Below are 6,598 nucleotides of genomic sequence, written 5' to 3' on the forward strand. Positions count from 1 at the left end.
AAAACCGTCACAAGTTGATGATCCTTCGCTTCCTCGGAATCGAAGTACACCAAAGCAGTATGAAAACAACGAAGCCAGCTAACCGCACACTTTCAAAACCCCAAAGGAATACTACAAAGCTATTTACATTCAGGTTTGCGAAACGGTGCAATCTTGCATTCCTGATCGGTTTGATTCAATTGGACTCACACAGGTCATTGCAGTTGAACAGGAGTGCTTGCTTTCAGTAAACAGAGGTGAAACATATTTGGAAAAATCAACGGAGTTTTTCAAAAATGACATAGACATCGAGAGACTGCGCTTACTGCGATATGTTAGCCGATATCGTTAATAAAAAACAACTGGTCTTAAAAAAATGCATGATGCAAGAAAGTACATTACACAAGAGCCTGCAGTTGGAGAAATGTTATGTGAAGTAGTGAAGTGCATTAAGCTTCTCCAGCCAGTTCCAATCACGGCAGCAACAGCAGAACGGTGATTTAGCACCCTTAGACGTCTGAAGTCATATCTCCGATCAACACTGGGACAGACTTGAACAACTTGGCTCTTCTTCATGCCCATCGAGATGTTTTAGATGAACTGGATATCCGACCAGTCATCAACGACTTCATATTCGGAATACAATCATACGGTCGACATTTGCACCTTTCTAAAGACACTCTAGCCATAATAATGGCATTTAGAGCAATATTAAATTTCTTTATAAAATACAGAATTAAATAAATACATAATGTTAAATTTTCAGTTTCTAAATATTAGTACTAGTTTGGTACTTTATTACTATAGTACTGTATTAGTTATTTTCAAATACTTAAATACTTTTAGGGTGTAAGACCAAATTAAAACCCGCTATTTACATACTTTTTGATGGAAAGTTTTAGGCATACTGTATTAACTTTATTAAAGCATTAACTTTGGGATATTGTTTTTACTTAATGAACCCTGAGACGTATTCAAAGTAAGGTTAAATGAGCTATTTCACTTATTAATCAAAGTGCTATTACTGTGCAATAGCAATATTTTATGTTTCATTCTTTTAATGATAGTTTAGGATTTATTTGAATATAATTTCAGTCTTTTCAGAGCTACATACTCACTGCTCTGTAATAGTCTATAAGCATGATTATTACTGAAAATTAAATTAGCTTTTTACGAAAATATCGTACGTGTTTATGTTTTGTTTCTTTTTTCAAAGCCAAAAAATGTGTCAGGCTTGTCGAGTTTCCTGGAATGTGGTGTTGTCGAGAGTCCAGTTTTCAGGGTTGTAATGTTGATCATATGACTCTAAAATGCATAAAAAACTTTAAAACTCACTATTTTTCATCTAAAATTTAGTAAATTTCCCGGTGCATGACTCCTCGCCCCCTCCAATATTTTTTGTAAGTCGGCGCCCCTGTGCCCCAATCAAGTCTGGAAAGAGAAAGTCGAAACTGGGTGACGCATTTTTAACCAGCGTTAGAATTAAGAAGAGAGTATTTCAATGAACTTGATTGTAATGTAACCTAATAACAGCTAGATGATAACCGGCTTCGCTTGAATAGCAACCATCATCATATCATGCTTACACTGTAATTGGTGCCTACGTACAATGTTAACAACTGCAACTTGTCAGTATCCAGAGGCTGGTCAGAGCGTGACGGTTACTGTGTAAAACCAGCGGGAATATAAGTAAGATTTATCGATGATTTTTAGTTAATAGGAACCGGTTATCACCAGGTTACCTATGATGCGATCAAGACAACTAAAATATACACAAAACAAAAAATATCACAGGGTCTCCTGCACGTGACGACGTCAGTCCCCTAGACAATTAAGAATCAATACAAGTTCATGGGGGTCGTAGTGGCAGTAGCGAGTTGCAATGCGTATACGAATGCATAATTGATAGACTTTTCCTATGATCTATGACCTAAGACTAAAATAAGTTAAGATAGTACTGAACGATTCAAGTGCTGCAAATGGAAACGGAATGCAAAATAACTGCGATGGCCGGGAATCGAACCCGGATCAACTGCTTGGAAGGCAACTATGCTGACCATTACACCACCATCGCCCCGCGATCTAGCTCTAACAAGAAGCTGACTCATCGAGACAAGCACAGCGCTTCTCTGGCTTTCTCCGTGACGTCAGAGGACCAGACCCCAGCCAGAAGCGTTGCGTGCAGCACGCTCCGAGTTCTATTGACGCGCAGATAATCTCCGTCATTAGACAAGAGTCGGCTATCGAGGAGTTTCAGGGTAATGAGTAAGAAAATATTTTAACTTCCCGTCGACGACGTGGTCTTTATCGACACAGCACAAGCTCTTACAAGAACGGGAAGTAAACCGTCTGTGTCCTAATGAAAAGAACCATTTAGTCATTCATGGCGTGCCACTTCAGATTAGATTAGATTCATTTTTGTACCATAGACCTAAAAACGAGATGATTCTCGTGGGTGTGGAACAAGTCAGTAAATAGAACATAAGAAACTTAGAACATTTGCATATAATACTCAATTCCCTGATCATTTGTCAGGCGGTTGTCAAAATATGTGAATACATTACAGTAAACTGGAACAGCTGATACTTACAGAATTGATACATTGTCAGAACGAAAGATAGCTACACAGTTTTAATAAATTCATCATACACTAAGTACCTAATCTTGACTATGGCGACCAAGTGCTGTCAAAACTGAAATCCAACAGACATTTTTTTACTTGAGCTGCTCTAACACCCCCTGCTAAGATATTCATTTATAGAGTAGAAGGGACTACCTACCAAAAACTACTCCAGACTCTGTTTAAACTGAGCTCTACCTAAAACCAAGTTTTTAATGGTTACTGGCAATTTATTGAAATTGTTCCTGAATTTTGGATTCCTTTTTGGACCAATGTAAGTGATTTTAAACCTTTATGTAGATTGGTCTTATTCCTACTATTGATTCTAAATATTGAACTATTACTTGGAAATAAAGAGATATTACTTGGAACAAACGTCATTAAGGAATACATTTACTGAGAATGAGTGGCTAGAACACCCCATTCCTTGAACAGTTCCTGCATGATGTTCTTGAATTTAGTCTTATTACACGCTTTTGCACTCTAAAAACTTTTGCTCCGTGTGACGAGTTTCCCCTGAAATCGAGGTCATATGACATAATAGAAGAACAGTAAGAAAAGTATGCAAGATCTTTTTATATTTATGCCTCCTACATCTGACATCATTCACGCTGCAAGTACAGACTGGTTTAGGCGCTTCAGCAATTCTGTGGTGTGTCTTTCCCAACCGAATTTATTATTAAGTTGTAATATTAAGTTGTAATACCAGAAATTAAGACTGTCACCGGCCGGTGTGGCTGTGCAGTTCTAGGCGCTTCAGTCTGGAACCACGCGACCACTACGATCGCAGGTTCGAATCCTGCCTCGGGCATGGATGTGTGTGATGTCCTTAGGTTAGTTAGGTTTAACTAGTTCTAAGTTCTAGGGGACTGATGACCACAGATGTTAAGTCCCATAGTGCTCAGAGCCAATTGAACCATTAAGACTGTCAACTACTTCGCTCTGCACTTCTTCATATGTTTTACTCATGCTGGAAGGTTCTGAAATGCTTATAGTGGGTCTTTTCAAAGTGTAATGACAGTGAATTAGCTTTAAACCATTTATTAATGGCAGCAAAAATTCGATTAGCAGCCATTTCTAAATCTGTACTTGGCTTGCTATTTATTGACATGTTTATATTATCTGCAAACTTAGCATCTGGCAATGTAAAAGACGAGACATCATTAACGTACACAAGAAGAATCAACGGATCCAAGATGGAACCTTGAGGAACACCTCATGTAATTAATTCCCAATCAGATGAAGACTGATTGCTTACTCCATAGGTATTTCGCAACGACACCCGTTGTTCCCTGTTAAAAAGGTAAGACTCAAACCATTTTGCAGCACTGCCGGTGACACCGTAATATTCTAATTTACTGAAGAGAAAGCTGTGATTCACATAGTCAAAGGCTTTCAACAGTTCGCAGAAAATGCCAGTAGCCTCTAATTTCTTATCTAATGAATTAAATACATTCTCACTCTATGTGTAAATGGCCTTTTCTATAGAAGTCTTAAGGTACCCAAACTGTGACTTGCACAGTATATTATTTGCAGTCAGATACTTAGGAAGACACTTGAAGACAGGTGTTTCAAATACAGAACCAAAGGAAACCTGATTGAGGATATCATGACATTGAATTAATTCTGTCCTTTCCCAATGAAAGTTCAGTGTCTTAAACTCTGAGCTGCTTTGCTCGGCACTAAGACGTTATTGCCCTTGGTTTCAACAATTCTAAATCTTATTGCTTCGCAGTTTGCTGTGAGTTTTAAATATTAAGAAAATTTCGTGACTTTGACAGGCTTGCTTGCTCAGTTTTTGATATATGACAACGTAGATCTCGTTACAGAGCAATTTGTGTCTGGTGACTGCTCTGAGGATTTCTTGGTAGGGACAGGGTGTGTATGAATGGTATTTGTTAAACTCAGAATTGTTACAGATGATTCAGATATTTAATTGTTACATTATCCCTCAACAGCTCCACAAATTTTCAATCAAATAATGATAATATTTCAGAGCAGTGCAAAGACTGACATATTACTTCAAATGTGCCGAAGTCCTAGGACTCCATTATCAATGAATCACAAATGGAGTCACTCATCTCACGCAAACCAGTAATCTGCCCTCGACAACGCCTTATTCTTTAAAGAATAGAATTATCTTGCATAAAACATGTTAGAAATCGCTAAGTTGGGCGAGTGTTCTGAGAAATTGTAGTTTTTCACGCGTCTCAGTGTTTACGATATCGTATCTTCTCAACTATGTGTCGTGCTATGATATAATTTTGCAGGTGTATTCGGTCGTATACACGGAAATTATGTGCAAAATGCGTTGCCAATAGAATGAGAAGTAAAAATATAGTAAATGAAAATGTCAAAATCTTATTCTGAAGTTTTGTCACATGGGCTGCGAACTTGTGGTAAGCGATAAGCATTTTTCCTTTCAATAGTTTGTCGGGGGTGTGAGCGAGAAAAAGTTTTGAAAAGGTTTGAAGTTACGTGCGTGAAGTTTGTTGGAAGTCGCTAAGTGCTCTCATTCCCAAATACTGGTTGTGTATAAAATATATAATCATGAACATGCCATGAAGTGTCCATGGGTACCGAACGACCGCCGTGTCGTCCTCTGCCAATGATGTCACTGGGTGCGGTCACACTACTCTTCCAGATGTTGTCAATTTTCATGACCTTGAGCCGCTACTACTGGTCAAGTGGTGAATCAGTCGGTATCACAAGGCTCAATGCACCCTGTTCTAGTCCTCCTACCAAGAAAAAATGTCTGGCATTCGAAAATTGATTTTCTGCACGGTAATCAGCTGTGCTGACCATTCAGCTATGTAGGCGAATACTGGCTGTATATGGGCTGGATAATTCTCGCGGCGTTAGTAATATGGATATCTATGTGTGGCAGTTTCTGGTGATATGGAATGGAATAATCAGACAGGCTCAAAACTGAAGCAAGGGGCAGATTGGTTCATTGACAGGATACTGGAAGGAAGCGATCGGTCTACAAAGAAGACTGCTAACAAAGTGCGTCTCATGTTAGGGGATTGATCAAGTGTTTGATCCTTACAACATTGCACTAAATAACGAAAAGTGTGAGGTCATCCATATGACTGTTAAATATCCGTTACACGATAAATTAGTCAAATCTAAAGGCCTTAAGTTCAACTAAATACCTAGAAATTGCAATTACGAACAACTTAAATTGGACAGAAGACATAGAAAATGTTGTAGGGAAGGCAAATCGAAGACTGCGTTTTATTGGCAGAGCACTTAGAAAATGTAGACTGCCTACATTACTCTTGTCCATCCTCTTTTGATGTACTGCTGCGCGGTCTGGGATCCTTATCAGATAGGATTGACGGGGTATATGGAGAAAGTTCAAAGAAGAGCAGCATGTTGTGTACTATCGCGAAATAGGAGAGACAGTGTCACTGACATGATACAATATCTGAGGTGGACGTCACTAAAACAAAGGTGTTTTTCGTTGTGGTGTAATCTCTCACGAAATTTCAGTCACCAAATTTCTCGAGGGAATGTGAAAACATTTTGTGGACATCGACATACATAGGGAGAAACTATCATCATAATAGAGAAATCAGATCTTGCACTGAAAGATATAGGTGTTCTGTCCGTGATTAGAATAATAGAGAAATATTGCGAAGGTGGTTCGATGAATCCTCTGCCGGGCACATCAGTGTGATTTGCAGATTATCCATGTATATATAGATGTAGCACCACCAGGAGATATCGAACATGTGCGAAGAAGAGCAGCACAAACGGCCACTGAATTGTTTGATTGACAGGAGAGCGTGACGAACATACTGAGAAACCTGAAGTGACAGACTCGAACGCCGACTCGTGCAGTTTCGAGAAACATTATTCAGCGATGAATACAAAAATGTGTGTTTACTACAGCCCGATATAAACAGCTCACATATAGTAAAGAGAGCTGCAATTTATCGGTTCCATGTTCGAATTACAGTCTGGAACTCTCACGAACGCTTTCGCAAAAGCGGA

At 38.8% G+C, this 6,598-nt stretch overlaps 1 non-coding gene across 1 annotated transcript; it reads right to left on the reverse strand.

The window, feature by feature from the left end:
* Nucleotides 1–1,981: 1,981 nt before the first annotated feature.
* Nucleotides 1,982–2,053, reverse strand: Trnag-ucc (transfer RNA glycine (anticodon UCC)). Its single transcript has one exon. It is a non-coding gene; the product is annotated as a tRNA-Gly (tRNA).
* Between the last annotated feature and the right edge of the window lie 4,545 nt (nt 2,054–6,598).

Source organism: Schistocerca cancellata, chromosome 7 (assembly GCF_023864275.1).
Source record: "Schistocerca cancellata isolate TAMUIC-IGC-003103 chromosome 7, iqSchCanc2.1, whole genome shotgun sequence".
NCBI classification, from domain to species: Eukaryota; Metazoa; Arthropoda; class Insecta; order Orthoptera; family Acrididae; genus Schistocerca; species Schistocerca cancellata.